Source organism: Chiloscyllium punctatum, chromosome 26, assembly GCF_047496795.1.
Source record: "Chiloscyllium punctatum isolate Juve2018m chromosome 26, sChiPun1.3, whole genome shotgun sequence".
NCBI classification, from domain to species: Eukaryota; Metazoa; Chordata; class Chondrichthyes; order Orectolobiformes; family Hemiscylliidae; genus Chiloscyllium; species Chiloscyllium punctatum.
The window spans coordinates 59,609,795-59,626,191 of record NC_092764.1 but is presented as its reverse complement, the minus strand read 5'-3'; the positions used below and the strand labels follow the sequence as shown (position 1 = coordinate 59,626,191).

At 42.6% G+C, this 16,397-nt stretch overlaps 1 long non-coding RNA gene across 1 annotated transcript; it reads left to right on the top strand.

Annotated features, from left to right (window-relative positions):
- Positions 1–13,300: 13,300 nt before the first annotated feature.
- On the top strand, positions 13,301–14,345 carry LOC140496181 (uncharacterized). The gene is made up of 3 exons (XR_011964199.1): positions 13,301–13,403; positions 13,622–13,699; positions 14,148–14,345. It is a non-coding gene; the product is annotated as an uncharacterized lncRNA (long non-coding RNA).
- The last annotated feature ends 2,052 nt before the right edge of the window (positions 14,346–16,397 follow it).

The following is a 16,397-nucleotide window of genomic DNA, read 5'->3' as shown; positions in this document are numbered from 1 at the left end:
TCCCATGTTCTGCATGATTCTTTCTTAATGTAACACACAACTCATGCTATAGAAATAATTTGGACCATTTGAAAACTTAATGATGAAGCTGTAAGCGACTAACTGACAAGAATCTTCATGCTGAACTATATTCTTAAGGGCAACAGTTGGTTCAAATAATGATTGTTTAATCCCAATTAATTATGTGTGTTGACATCAAAATTCCAAAGAGGATTTTCAAAATAATCTCTTAATTCTACAGCAATTTTACAAATTTCTGCCTCTCCATGAATTTTCAGCAGAGGGAACCTTTCTTTGAGAGTTCACTGGTATTGTGAATTTCGGTGTGGAAATGAGTGGTTCACACCTGAATTCTCATTAGCAGTGAAGCATTCTCAAAGAATGGTTCCCAAAGGTGAATATTGATAGAGGAGGCAGAAATTTGTGAAATCGTTCTACAATTAAGAAATTATTTGGAAAGTCCTGTTTTGAAATTTGATGTCACCACATGTAATTAATTGGGATTAAATAATCATTATTTGAACTCACTGTTGATTGCATAAAATTAACTGTTTGTTCACTGCTGACTTCAGCTCCATTTTGGCATTTGGTGTTGTGACACTAGATATCAAAAGGATTGGTTAGTAAATCCACAATCCAATAGCTCATAGACATAGTGGTTGAACTTTCTTAAATCTGAATCTAACATAAGTTTGAATGTATTTCACCTTTCATCAGGCTGGACTGATACTGTGCCAGACCGGCTCTGATGTTCATTAAGGAGAAACAAGTGGAAAGATAGAGTTAGCTTCGCTCTCCCATACCTGCAATTCCAACCAGCAGTTACATCTGTGTTGAAGGGCCTCTTATTGGACTACAACCTTTGAAAATTATACACCAACCAACACTCCTGTCCCCCCACTCCATTCAAATTTGCAGCATGAGTCCACGATTTGGCCAGTAGGGGTCTGTGGCCATTGAATAAAGCATGCCTGATCTGGATATTCACACAACTCCACTTTACAGCTATAACCGTCCTGAGAATCTTTGATTTCCATAAGACCATAAGGCCATAAGACATAGAAGTGGAAGTAAGGCCATTTGGCCCATCCATTCCACTCCGCCACGTTATCATGATAGATGGGCATTTCAACTCCACTTACCCACACTCTCCCCGTAGACCTTAATTCATTGCAAGATCAAGAATTTATCAATCTCTGCTTTTGAAGACATTTAACATCCCGGCCTTCACTGCAATGAATTCCATAGGCCCACCGATCTCATTTCCCTTCTAAATTGACCCCCTCTGATTCTCAGGCGGTGCCCACAATCCCAGTCTCCCCAGGTAATAGAAACAAATTCTCCCCAATCAAACTGGAACATATGGATTTTGGGGATAACCTTGTCTATGTTTCCCAGTTATGATACAGTTTAACACTGTGTCACATTCGTAAGGAATCCCACTGTGCGGTATCAACTGTAAAGAATGATTTTCAAAGTTATAGCTCAATTACAGGACTTCTGAAAGTGCACTCAGACAATGCAGTAATTTCAAAATACACAGTTGACATTTTTGAAACACAGGGTCAATTTGGCAAACTTATAACCAGTTGACATGATCGATTTGGTTTGAAAATATGGAGAGGCAACATAAATTAAAGCAATTGAATGTAAACGATATGCACTAGCCAAGGGACCTGGCAGTAATTGTACATCACCTATGAACGATGGCAGGACGGGTGAAGAGCACAATCGGTGCCTTGTTCTATGCTTTATGAATAATGATGCAGAGTACAGTAGTAGGGAGGATACACTAAGAATATGTTAGACATTCATCACACCTCAGCTAGAATATTGGCAGCAAGGTGGCTCAGTGATCAGCACTGCTGCCTGACCTTTCCAGTTAATTGGGTTCAATCCCCCCCTCAGATGACTGTCTGTGTGGAGTTTGTATGTTCTGCCCGTAGCTGAATGGGTTTACTCATGGTTCTTTCCATGATCCAAAATGTGCATTTGGCCATGCATAATACAGGGTGACAGTGATAGGATAAGGAGGTGGGAATGGGTGGGAAGCTCTTCAAAGGGCCAGTGTGGACTCAATGGGCCAAAAGACGTGCTTCCACACAATAGGAATTCTATGATTGCTTCCAGTCTTGAAGATGGATTGTAAATGGTGAGCCTGATTTACTTAGAAAGGAAAAGGCCAAGGGGAAGTTTGATTGAGGTTTTCAAAGTCATGAAGGCCTGGGCATGAAAGAGAGGCAGAATGATATTCCAACTCACTAAAGGATGATGAAGAAGAAGGCACATGTTTAAAACAACGTATAAAAGAAGACATTCTGAAAGGAGGCAAAAATATTTTCGTAGAGCATGATGAAGGCTTTATTAAGGTATTCAAAAGAACTTTACATCACTATTTGATGAATGTAATGAGCAGGGTTAGAGGAAAAGGGTTGGGATATGGCACTAAGGGATGATGGTCACCTATAGAGCTGATGCATAAATTATGGTTAAATGGTCTCCTAGTGCACTGTAACAATTCTGAGAATCTGAGACTGTCTATTATTCTGCCTTGTATCTCCACATCCAGGTGATTAATATTTATTGTCTGTCTGCCACCATAACCCAATTTTGTGTCCAGTTGGCAAATTCACCCTAAAGCCTATGTGATCGAACTTTATAAATTAGTCTACCATGCCAAATCTTGTCAAACACTTTATTAATGTCCAAGTAAATAACATCTATGGCTCTGCCCTCAACAATCATTTGGGTTACTTCATTAAAAATATTCAATCACTTCTCTGAGACACGCTTCTCCTTGTACAAAGCCAGGCTGACTATCCCGAATCAGTCCTTGCCTCTCCAAATGCATGAACATTCAATCTTTCAGATTCAGTTCCAACAAATTACCCACCATTGATGTCAGACTCACAGGTCTCTATTTTCCAGGCTTCTCCTTACAGCCTTCCTTAAACAATGGCACAACGTTAGCCACTCCCCAGTCCTCCAATACTTCACCTGTGTTCGTACATAATGCAAGCAGTTCAGCTGGGGGCCCTATACTTTCCTCAACAACTTCCTACAACATGCTTGGATACACTTCATCAGTTCCTGGAGATTTATCTCCCCTTATATTTGCTAAGACCTCTGACATAATTCTCCGAAGATTAGAGTGTTGTTGCCAGATCCACTACTATTCCTGCCCAAATTCAAACTCATTAATCCTGAATACATCTCATCTCCATGGGTTGAGGTTTCGACTTGGATGGCAGTCAACACTTGGAGTCCTTGTTGTAGAAGGTATCAAATTCACTTTCAACTCCTCCATTACTGTTACTTAAACAACATTCTCTTCCCTACAGAAGGGAGGATGTAAATATATTTTATCAAGTACTTTAAGCATGTTGTCTGCCTCCAGCGGAAGGTTATTTGCTGTTTCCAAATCAGCACCACATCCTCCTTTGACTTTTAGTTTCCAACTTTGAGGTAAGGCCCACAGTCTGAGTTCCTCTCAACAGAGAACACCAGAGAGATAATAGCCAGGAAAGATTCTGACACTACCTAATTAATCAACATCTCTCCCATTTAATTTTTTTTCTTGTTTTCTTCTTTTTTTTATTTCTTTACCCCCACACTACCATCTAACTGCGGTGGTAATTATATTTTGCCCAGCACCCATGTTGTGTGTGTGCAGGTGTGAGACACAGTGAGAGACACAAGGTGTATGTTTTTTTATTCAATTTCCACCACCAGGAAATTTTTCTAATTTTATAGCAGGATTTTCTTACTCAAACTTTCTCTTCTACCAAGGTTGAAATTGCTGGTCTGTAATTACTGGGCTTCGCCTTACAACTTGCTTTTGAACAAGGGGACAATTTTGTAATTCTTTGCCTGTCTTAATTGAACTCCAAGCCCAGGGGACTTTCTGCTTTGCTTCAGGTTTGAACAACACTGGGTAGCACTGCGCCAGAGACCCGGGTTCAATTCCCGCCTCAGGCGACTAACTGTGTGGAGTTTGCACGGCCTCCCCCTGTCTGCGTGGGTTTCCTCCGGGTGCTCCGGCTTCCTCCCACGGTCCAAAGATGTGCAGGTCAGGTGAATTGGCCATGCTAAATTGCCTGTAGTGGTAAATGTAGGGGTATGGGTGGGTTGCGCTTCGGCGGGCCGGTGTGGACTTGTTGGGCCGAAGGGAATGTTTCCACACTGTAAGTAATCTAAACTAAAGTAATCAAATCTAAAAAAACACAATAAGCGTAAACAATGAAATGGAGAACAAGAGGCTGAAGACAACAGAATGGGAAAGTGCACAGACACATGACAGATGAAACACAATAAAAATAATAGGAAGAGCTGGTAATGGTACAGTGGCTGAAGTCGCATTCATTAGGTTGGCATTATTCATTAAATCTCTGCTAATGCTTACAGAGGCATTAGACTCAAACACTGACCAATTCACACATTTCAGAGCGGGAGAAATATTGCCTGGAACACAGGAACACATGGCTGGTCTTTTTAAAATTCCTTCAAGTAATCTGTTTCATAAACTTGAGTATGCACAATAAACTGACAGATGGTACAGACGAATATCCAATTTATGGTATAGTTCATAATGGGATACTGCATCACTGTTGCATACGAGCATTAGCCGAACTGCCAATGAATTCCCCACACCACCATTCCTGAAATTGGTCCGCCCGCAGAGAGTTTAACCTCATTTACTCGACTGACACAGACAATAATCTGGCTTCAAAGTTTAATAGTATGCAGTGCGGGTTCTGCACAGATCGCTCAATGGCATTTCCGATTTGTTGCATCGTCGCTCATTTTAGTAAAAAAAAAGAGGACTTTTCAAATGTATCGTAGTGTGGAATTTTATTCAGGTACTTATATCAAAAGACAAGCAAAACAACATTCAATAAACTTGCAATGATTCACAATAATACACAAATCATCGGAGCTACATAAAGAAAATATGCAGCTTGGAGAATACAATACAAATTGACAATCTTTCAGAGATTGTGTCTGAAGAGCGTGTTGTTCAGGAGCAGCAGGTACATTTCTCAGAGGTTTTCCCTGAACACACACAGCCATTGGCACAGTTGGTGCATGCTGCAGGACAGCAAGAGCAGCAACCTGAGAGGAGAGGACAAAGACACAAATCACTCACAATCAATTCGTTCACTGAAAGCTCCTACAGCCTCCCATGACAGCACCCAGCTCCTCCCTCACAAACCCATCGGTCTCCCATCTCCCAGTCACCCCCCTGAAGAGACTCAGCAGCACATCCCAGTGACAGACAGTTTGAGGGAAGATGTTCCTGTCACTATCTCCACAACACGGTTTCTAATGAGAAGTCTATAAGATCAGCGCTTTCCGATGGCAACCTCAGACATTGCTTTCAGCAGCAGCTTCTGGTCTGGAGATTCTTCCGATTGGACATTGTAGAAATCGGATGGCAATTCAATCCGGTGTAATCCCGGATCATGTATGTGTCTGTGGTGTCCCTGTATGAGTTGTGCCCAGGACTATGTGTCACACCAATAGAACGGGAGCAGTTTGAAAGCCTGTCCCAGTGACTCACTTTTCTGGCAGCGTCCAGCTTTGCTGGTGGCACATTGACAGTTGGAGCATCTGCAGGTGTTTTCACAGGAGCAGGATCCTGAAAAAGAGGAAAAACACAGAGAGTGAGTGGTGTGCACCGCCCAGCAATGGCCCCAGGCACGGGCTTGGCAGGGGACCCGGCTCTTTGTGCCATTGCCCTGGGCTGCAGTGAGTTGAAGAAGCAGCCTGGCCCTCCCTGCAATGCTGCTGTCTCCCAGTCAGACTGAGGCCCCGCACTAGGACACTGTGCTGAAAGCACTTGCACCAAGCCCCACTCACCATCCAAGCACACACAGGGCTTCGGGTCCGACATCTCACCAACTTCTTCTGCAGCTTCCAGCCGGCTCCAATCCGCGCTTCTCGACCTTGTGCCGTTTGCTGAAGCCGAGCCGAGCTTTATGAGCTTGTGATGGGAGGCGAACCGGCTGCAAAACCGGGTAACGGGTGGCTCGGCGCTACCTGAATGTACACGGTTCCCCGGAGTGAGTCAGCGGCTGGAGGTTTGAATTGCAGCCGCTTCCTTCATTCACAACACGGCCCGAAGGGATTTCTCAATCAGTGTAATACAGAGATCCTGTGTTGGGAAATATTTGGAGAGTGAGTGAAACCACACTGCAGGGTTCAGGGTAGGTATGGTCTGCACTCTGTCCATCGCCTCACTTATCATTTCCGTTCTCCAGATTAAAGACTTTTACGATTTAAAATGAATTAGTTTAACGAGTTTTCTGGGCTAATAAGAGGTTGAATTGATTGGTTATGAAATAAACCATAAAAGAACATACAAACACAGAGAATCGAAATAAGGGACAAATTATCAGTATCTGAGCTGTTGGAGGCGATGTGTCTCACAACCAACATACAGGGGTGGGTCAGTCTGCTACTTGTCCACCTTTCTGTGTGTGAAAGGAATCCGGAACCTCCCCAACTATTAACAGAGACAGGGTCTTGGGGGGGGTCTGTATTTTATGCACTGTCTCCTCTGTATTTGGACTGTCTTATGGACATGTCATTGTCACTGTTTTGTGAGTGAAAGTGGATTTGAGGTTTGTCCTCATTTCCCTGAAAACTGGTTGAACGGGAGGGTTTGGGGCCTGGCTTTGCCATTCCTCTCCCTTGGAAAATTGCTGTTTTCTCCGTTTGCAGCTGTTAATGTTAATTGTTTTGTAAACTGTGGATTGTTTTATAAAATAAATAAAACAGGAGAAAACAGAGTCCGTGTGAATGATGTAAACCTCGACAAATCGATTTTGTCCGTTGTATCATTCCCAGCTCTGTGTGTCCCTGTTCTTTTGTTTAACTTAATCGTCACGTGTCTGCCCATTTCCCCCTTCTCCTTTTCTGAGCCGTTTATTATCTCCCTCATTGTTCACTACTCTCCAGATCTCCCATTCCTGAGCAAACCTGGAGACCTCCCTCGAGTTGGGGTCAGTGCCAGAGGATGGGAGAATTACAAAATTACTCTCTTGTTCCAGCAATTACAGACCCATCAGTTCAATTCTGGTCGTGTGGAAACTTCTTGAATACGAGTTTGGGGTAAAATTAAGACTGTCATGGACATACATCAGTTAATCAGGTCGAGCCAGAATTGTACCCTGTGGGAAGGTGATGCTAACTAACTTGGTGGACTTTTATAAAGACATGAAAGAGAGGATGGATGTGGTTAATTCAATCAATAACATGTACATGAACACCTGAAAGGAATTTGAAACAGTGTCACACAACAGACTTGTGAGAAAGCTCATTCAGAGAAGTGAAGCGACAGTGGCAATGTTGATATAAAGCAACGGCAGGAACCAGAGAAAAGGTTACTCGATCTTGTTCATTATGGAACAATTTGTCTGGTGGTGTTTCCAGAGTCAGCATTGAGATACTTACATTTCCTGGTTCACAAGGAAGCTCACAAGGCAAGTTCAAATTTGCAGATGATACAAAACTTAGAAACAATGTGAACTGTGAGGAAGATGATGTAGAGCTGCCAATGGTTGAAGACAAGTGATTGGAGTGGGCAAAGAAATAGCTGATGAAAGTCAGTGGGGCAAACTGTGAGGTGATACATTTCTTCGTAAACCATGGAAAGTCAGTAAACAAGAATGGCTTCTAATTTAAATGGGACCGGAACAGCGGGATATGGCAGAATATGTGCATAATGGTTTCAAGTTAGCAGGGCAGGAGGAGCACACAGTTACTCGTCAATAGCAACGAGATACTATCAATTATTCAAGTCTCATTTGCCAGCATTTTGCCCATACCCCAAACACCCTTCCTATTCATGCACCCATCAAGCTGCCTTTTCAATGCTGAATTGAATCAGCCTTCATCACCTTCTCTGCCAGTTCATTCCATACACACACCACCCTCCGCATGAAAATGTTGTCGTTTAGCTCCCTTTAAAATCTCTCCTTTCTCACCTTCAACCTATGCCTTCTAGTTTTGGACTTCCCAACACTGGGAAAAAGATCTTGGCTATTCACCTTATTTATGATCCTCATTATTATATAAACCTCTGGATGGTCACTTTTCACCCTCCCACACTCCATGGAAAACAGTCCCATCCCTTTCAGCTTCTCATGAAATCTCACAATCCTTCACCCCCAGCAACAATCTTGTAAATCTTTTCTGAACACTTTCAAGTTTGACAAGTCTTCTGATAGCAGGGACAGCAAAAATGAATACATGAGTACAAAAATGTTTTGTACAGACACAACATGATCTCCTCGCTCTTGTTCTCGAAAAACATAGACCTGATCTAAAAGTTAAAGTTTGAAATTGGAGCAAGTCCAATAAAGGCAAGCATACTAAGTACCCAGTCTATGCGCCACTTCAATTTCAAGGAACTATGAACCTGCACCCCAAGGTCTCTTTGTTCAGCAGCACTCCCCAGGATCTAACCATTAAGTGTTAATATCCTATCCTGCTTTGTCTTACCAAAATGTAACACCTCACATTTCTCGAAGTTCAAATCCATCTGCCACTCCTCAGGACATTAGTCCATCTGATCAAGGTCCCGTTGTGCTCTGAGATAACTTTCTTTGCTGTCCACAACATCACCACTTTTGTTACCATCGGCAAACTTTTAACCATGCATCCTATGGTCACGTCCTAATCATTTATATAATTGACAGAAAGCACGGGGCTCAGCACTAACCCTTGCAGGATACCACTGGTCATAGGCCTCCAGTCTGAAAAGAATCCTACACCACCACCCTCTTTCTCTCCTACCTTCAAGTCAATCTGTGTCCAAATGATTAGCTCTCCCTTGCAATACAACCTCACTAAAGTCTACCATGGAGAACCTTGTTGAATGCCTTGATGAAGTCCACATATACAGTGTCCACCACTCTACATTCAGTCATCATTTTCGATAATTTCTTCAAAATACTCAGTCAGGTTAGTGAGAGATGAATTCCCACACACAAAGCCATGTTGACTATCCTTAACCATTCCTTGCCTTTCCATGATCATGATAATGTGTTTGTAGAATCTCACTGGATTCTCCTTTCGCCTATTTTACAAAGCTATCTTCCATCTTCTCTTTTTGTCCTCCTGGTCTTCCGCTTGAGTCTGCTCCTTGATCCCTTATACTCCTCAAGGGATCCATTCCGTCCCAGCTGTCTGTATCTGATATTTGTCTACTCTTTCTTGACCAGGCCTCAATTTTCCTAGTCCTCCAGCATTCCCTACACCTAACAGCCTTGAGTTTCATTCTAACAGTAACTTACTGCGCATTGCCTCATTTTCCAAGGCCTCCCACTTTCTAGCCATCCTGCGAATATCCACTCCGAACCAACTCCTGAAAGCCCAATCTGAACACAATCAAATTGGCCGTCTTCTAATTTCCAACGTTAACTATTGGATCAAGTCGATGCATTCCTGCAACTATTTTGAAACTGATACAGTTATGATGACTGGTCCAAAGCTCTCCCCCACTGACGCATCAGTCCCTTGCATAATGAGCATGTGATACGGTAGGATCTATTCATAATGGTGAAGATACAGGAACACGGAGATTACATTAATCCTGGATAAGACACCGGTCACTAAGCAGTTGGAGTATTATGTTCAGTTTTGAAGATAGATTGGAAATGGGGAGACAGTGTTCCATGGAGAGGAGAACGTGAGGAAGTTCGGCTGAAGTTTTCATGATCTTGAAAGATCTGGGTAAATAAAAATTATTGCAACTCATAAAAAAACGGACACGAGAGAGTACAGATTTAAAGCAACTTTTAAAAGAAGCAAAGGTGACATAAGCTGAAATAATTTCACATTGCTGTACCCTACACAAATATTCAGAATTCCTACAGTGCCTTATGTTAATAAGGCAAGTGACTGAGGTGTCAGTAGGGGGAGACTTTGGGACAGTCAACATAAACATAATTGCATTAGTTTTAAAATAGTTGTGGAAAAGCATAGACCTGATATAAAAGTTAAAGTTTGAGAATGGAGGAAGTTTGATGATGTTCAGCAAGAACTTTCAGAAGTTGATTCTGGGCGGGAAAGTGGGAGCCCTAGAAAAATGAGGTAATGAGAGCCCAGAGACAGCATGTTCCCGTTAGAATGAAGCTCAATGTTGTTAGGTGTAGGGAATGCTGAAGGACGTGGAAAATTGAGGCCTGGTCAAGAAAAAGAAGAAGACATATGATAGGTATAGACAGCTGATACTGAATCAATCCCTTGAGGAGTATTAAGGAAAGAGGAGTATACTTAATAGGGAACCAGAAGGGCAAAAGAGAACATGGGAGATAGCTTTTGGAAAATAGGCTTAAGGAGAATCCAAAGAGAGACGACCAGTGCATTAATGCCAAACAAGTAACTTGGGAGAGAATAGAGCCCTTTAAAGATCAACAAGGCAGGAATATTGGGGGGTGGGGGTGTAGGGTGGGCAACAGCAGATGAATGAGATACCAGATGAGTATTTTGCATCAGTGTTTACTGTGGAGAAGGAGAAAGAAGGTAGAAAACTTGGAGAAGTACATTGTGATAGTTGAAAAGTATTCATATTACAGAGAGGAGGTGCTGGAGGTCTTAAAATGCATACAAATTATCAGGACCTGCTCAGGTGTACCCCAGAACTTTGTTGGAAGGTAGGGAAGTGCATTCTGGGCCCCTTCCTGAGATATTTGTATCATTGATAGCCACAGGTGAGGTGCCAGTAGATTAGAGATAGGCTAATGTGATGCCATTATTGAGGAAAGATGGTGAGGAAAAGTCAAAGTTCTGCTTGATGTCAGTGATGGGACAGTTGTTGGAGGTCATTCTGAGGGACAAGATTTACATGTACTCGGAAAGGCAAAGATTGATTACTAACAGTCAACATGACTTTCTGTGGGGGAGTTCATGTCTCAATAACTTGACTGAGGGTTTTGAAGAAGTGTTAAAGAAGATTAATGAACGTATAGTTGTGGACAGTCTATATGGAGTTTTTCAAGGCATTCAACAAAGTTCGGCATGGTAGACTGTTTAGCAAGGTGAGATCGCATGGAATACAGGGAGAACTAGCTATTTAGACACTGATTGATGAGAGGGTAGGAGACAAAGAGGGTGGAGTAGCGATGCTTTTTTGAAGGAGCAGGTGGACAGGGTAGTGAAGAAGGCATTTGGTGCACTTGCCTTTATTGGTCAGTGCATTGATACGTGTTGGGAAGTCATGTTGTATCTGTACAGAACATTGGATAGGCTATTGAATAGTCCATTCATTTCTGGTTTCTCTGATACAGGGAGAGTATTGTGAAACGTAGAAGGGCTCAGAAAAGGTTTACAAGGTTGTTGCTGGGGTTACAGAATTGTGAGCTTTGGTGAGAGATGGAATATGATGGGACTGTTTTCCCTGGAGTATTGGAGGTGAGGGGTGACCATTCAGAGTTTTATAAAACCATGAGGGACCCAAGAACTTTTTCCCGGTATAGAGGAGTCCAAATCTAGAGGGCATACATTTAGGTGAGAAGGCACAGATTTAAAATGGACCTAAGGGGCAAGCATTTCAGGCAGTGGATGGTAGGTGTATGGAATGAGCTGTCAGAGTAAGTGGTTAAGGCTGGTACAATTACAACATTTTAAGGAGAGCTGGATGGATACATGAATAGGAAGGGTTTTTAGTGTATCGGATATGGGCAAAACATTGGCAAATGGGGTTGGATTATATTAGGTATCTAGTCAGCATAGGCAAGAAACTGTGCTCTCAACCTGTTCTGCCATCTTGAAACCCTTATGCACATATACTGCCATGTCTCTCTGTTCCTTACCCACTTAAATTAGTAGCCATTCTTGTTTACTGCAACTCCATGTTTTACCATAAAATGTATCATCTCACAGTTTGCCTCACTGAATTTCATCAGCCACTTCTTTACCCACTCCAACAACATGTCTTCAACCATTGACAGCTCTACATTATCTTCCTCACACTTAACAATGTTTCGAAGTTTTGCATCATCTGCAAAGTTTGAAATTGCCTCGTGCACTCCAAGATCCTTTCGAGTAAACCAGGAAGTGTAAGTATCCCAATAGTGACTCAGGAAACAGCATCAGACAACTTGCTCCATAACGAACAACATCAATTAACCTTTCCTCGGTTTCCTGCTTTGCTTTCTATGTACATTGTCACTGTAGCTTCACTTGTCTGAGCAATAAGCTTTCTCGCAGGTCTGATGTGTGAGACTGATTCAAATTGGTTTCTGGTATTCATGTACATGATATTGATGACATGAACCTCATCCATCTTCTCTTTTATGTCTTCATAAACGTTCAGCAAGTTAGATAAAAAGTTGCAATGTTGCTATTTTGACTTTACCTAATCATCTGATATATGCCCGTGTCAGCATTAGTTGTCCCAAACTCGTATTCAAGAAGTTTCCACAAGACCAGAATTGAACTGATGGGTCTGTAATTGCTGGGCATATTCTTTTTGAACAATAGAGTAATTTTGTAATTCTCCCATCCTCTGGCACTAACCCCAACTCGAGGGAGGTCTCCAGGTTTGCTCAGGAATGGGAGATCAGGAGAGTAGTGAGTAATGAGGGAGGTAATAAACGGCTCAGAAAAGGAGAAGGGGGAAATGGGCAGACACGTCACAACTAAATTAAAGAACAAGGACACACAGAGCTGGGAATGATATACGTTGGACACAATGGATTTGTCGTGGTTTGCATCAGCCACTCAGTCTCTGTTCATATTTGGGGAGGTACACAATTTCTTTTCCATACGGAAAGGTGTACAAGCAGCAGAGAACTGGTCCAATCCTGCATTTTGGTTGTGAGAAACATCGCCTCCAACACAGAATTAGCTCAGAGACTGATCATTTCTCCCTTATTTCCATTCTGTGTATTTACATGTACTTTTATTATTTCTTTCATGACCAATATATTCAGCCGTTTATTATCCTAGAAAGCTCGTTAAATTAACTAATTTTAAAAGGTAAATGACTTTGATTTGCGAGAAAGGAAATGATAAGTGAGGCGATGGACAGAGTGCAGACCATACCTACCCTGGGCCCTACAGTGTGGTTTCACTCACTCTCCAAATATTTCCCATCACAGGATCTCTGCATTACACTGATTGAGAAATCCCTTCGGGCCGTGTTGTGAATGAAGGAAGCGGCTGCAATTCAAACCTCCACCGCTGACTCACTCCGAAGGGCCGTGTGCATTCAGGTAGCGCCGAGCCGCCCGTTGCCCGGATTTGCAGCCGGTCCGCCTCCCATCACAAGTTCATAAAGCTCGGCTCGGCTTCAGCAAACGGCACAAGGACGAGAATCGCAGATTGGAGCCGGCTCGAAGCTTCAGAAGAAGTTGGTGAGATGTCGGACCCGAAGCCCTGTGTGTGCCTGGATGGTGAGTGGGGCTTGGTGCAAGTGCTTTCAGCACAGTGTCCCAGTGCGGGGCCTCAGTCTGACTGGGAGACAGCAGCATTGCAGGGAGGGCCAGGCTGCTTCTTCAACTCACTACAGCCCAGGGCAATGGCAAAGAGCCGGGCCCCGTGCCCAGCCCGTGCCTGGGGCCATTGCTGGGCGGTGCACACCACTCACTCTCTGTGTTTTTCCTCTTTTCAGGATCCTGCTCCTGTGAAAACACCTGCAGATGCTCCAACTGTCAATGTGCCACCAGCAAAGCTGGACGCTGCCGGAAAAGTGAGTGACTGGGACAGGCTTTCAAACTGCTCCCGTTCTATTGGTGTGACACATAGTCCTGGGCACAACTCACACAGGAACACCACAGACACATACATGATCCGGGATTACACCGGATTGAATTGCCATCCGATTTCTACAATGTCCAATCGGAAGAATCTCCAGACCAGAAGCTGATGCTCAAAGCAATGTCTGAGGTTGCCTTCGGAAAGCGCTGATCTTTTCGACTTCTCATTAGAAACCGTGTTGTGGAGATAGTGACAGGAACATCTTCCCTCAAACTGTCTCTCACTGGGATGTGCTGCTGAGTCTCTTCAGGGGGGTGACTGGGAGATGGGAGACCGATGGGTTTGTGAGGGAGGAGCTGGGTGCTGTCATGGGAGGCTGTGGGAGCTTTCAGTGAACGAATTGATTGTGAGTGATTTGTGTCTTTGTCCTCTCCTCTCAGGTTGCTGCTCTTGCTGTCCTGCAGCATGCACCAACTGTGCCAATGGCTGTGTGTGTAAAGGGAAATCCTCTGAGAAATGTACCTGCTGCTCCTGAACAACACGCTCTTCAGACACAATCTCTGAAAGATTGTCCATTTGTCCTGTATTCCCCAAGGTGTATGTCCTCATTATGTCGATCCAGAGTTTTATTTTAGCATAAACTAATGAATTGCATGTGAATTGATTTTGTAAATTTGTGTTTCGTATCAGTTACTAAAATAAATTCTTCTATTTACTTGATAACTGCAATTGTGTTCATCAGTGAAGTGATATTTACAATCCTAATGTAACCTGCAATGAACATGTTCAAACCTGAACAGTCCACAGTAGATGAAAGATCATTCGAAGTCACAGTGCAGTCTGGTGTAGTTTGGATGTGGTGAAACCAGGTGGTGATGGGGTAGGATCAGGGATGGTGGAGTGAATGGTTCCATGGTGTCACTGCTTCAATGTTAAGATTCCTGTCAGTGAGGAGAGTACCTGCATGTCTGTCACCATGTCACCAAAATGTGAGTATTGGGGATAATCGTGTTTGTGTTTCCCAGCTGTGCTGCAGTTTAACACTGTATCCCATTGATAAGGAACCCCCGAGTGGGGTGCCAACTGTAAGGAATAATTTTGAATAATATAGCATTTCCCAACTACAGGACATCTGAAAGCACACATAGACATTGCAGTAATTTTGAAATGAAATGTTGATATTTCAGCAACACACACGTAATTTTGCAGTGACCCAGAAATGGTTGACATGATCCATTTGGTACAAAAATATCAGGAGGCAATATGAATTAAAGGCATTGAATGGAAGGGGCATACATTTACAGAGGGTGCTGGCAGTATTCCCACATCACTCAGTAATGATGGTAGAAGAAGGAAAGAGTGCAAATGATGCAATATTCTCAGCTTTATTAGTAGTGATGTAGATTAGAGAAGTAGGGAGGATGCACTAAACATTTACCAGACGCTCATCAGACCTCAGTTGGAATATAGTGTTCAGTTTTGAAGATAGTTTGGAAATGGTGAGGCTGAGTGAGGAAAAGACAAAGGGCAATGTGATTGAAGGTTTCAAGGTTGTGAAAGGTGTGAGTGTGGGAGATAGGGAGAATGATATTCCAGCTCATAAATAATGAAAAAGAGGGTACAGGTTTAAAGCAATCTGTAAAAGAAGTAATTGTGAAACAAGTCAAAAATGGTTTCACAGGGCGAGAGGAATGTACTGTATGAAAGTGTTATTGAGATAAATTTAAGTGAGGCACTCAAAAGAGGATACATTATAGAACTCCTACAGTGTGGAAACAAGCCCTTCGGCCCAACAAGTCCACACTGATCGTCCAAAGTATTCCCCTAATAAGTTACATTTAACCCTGACTAAATGCACCCTACACATCCCTGAACACCATGGGCAATTTAGCATGGCCAATTCACCTAACCTGCACATTTCAGGAATGTGGGTGTACCTGGAGGAAACCCACACAGGGGAGAATGTGCAAATTCCACACAGACAATAACCTGAGGCTGGAATCAAACCCGTGTCCCTGTTGCTGTGAGGCAGCAGTACTAACCACTGAGCCACTATGCCACCCCGTCAGTAATTGACTAGCATAATATGTGGAGTTACAGGAGACTGGTGGGGCTTTTGCACTAAGTGATCATGGTAACTCAAAGAACTGATGCAGAAACTCCAGTCAAATGGTCTGCTACTGCACTGTAACAATTGTTAGATTGTCTAATATCACGCCTTGTATCCCCGCATCCAGGTGATTAATATTTTTTGTGATGAAAATGTGTTATCTGAAATCTAAATTTGTAATGTTGGCATATATATATAACCAATAGTTTGGACACAACAACTTGCAGAGTTTCCCATAATTGAAGGATGAACAATTTTTGTTTTCATTGTGGATAGTTTTAAATAATCACATGTTTCATGATTTTGTGAATAATCTTTACATCTTTTTTTGAATAAATGTTACTTGCAGTGCATGACTTAGGGTCAGTGTCACTACAGCAACCTGATTGACTTGTTTCAGATACACAACTGAATTGAGTCTAAAATATGTATAATTAGTAATATCACCATCACTCCCTTTTTAAATTCAAACTTGGAGGTGACATGAAAACAGATCCGTTCACACTTCCCCTTTTGGTTCTAACATGACCAGAAACACTATATACATATCAAAAATATTGTCTGCAGTATATGACTATTA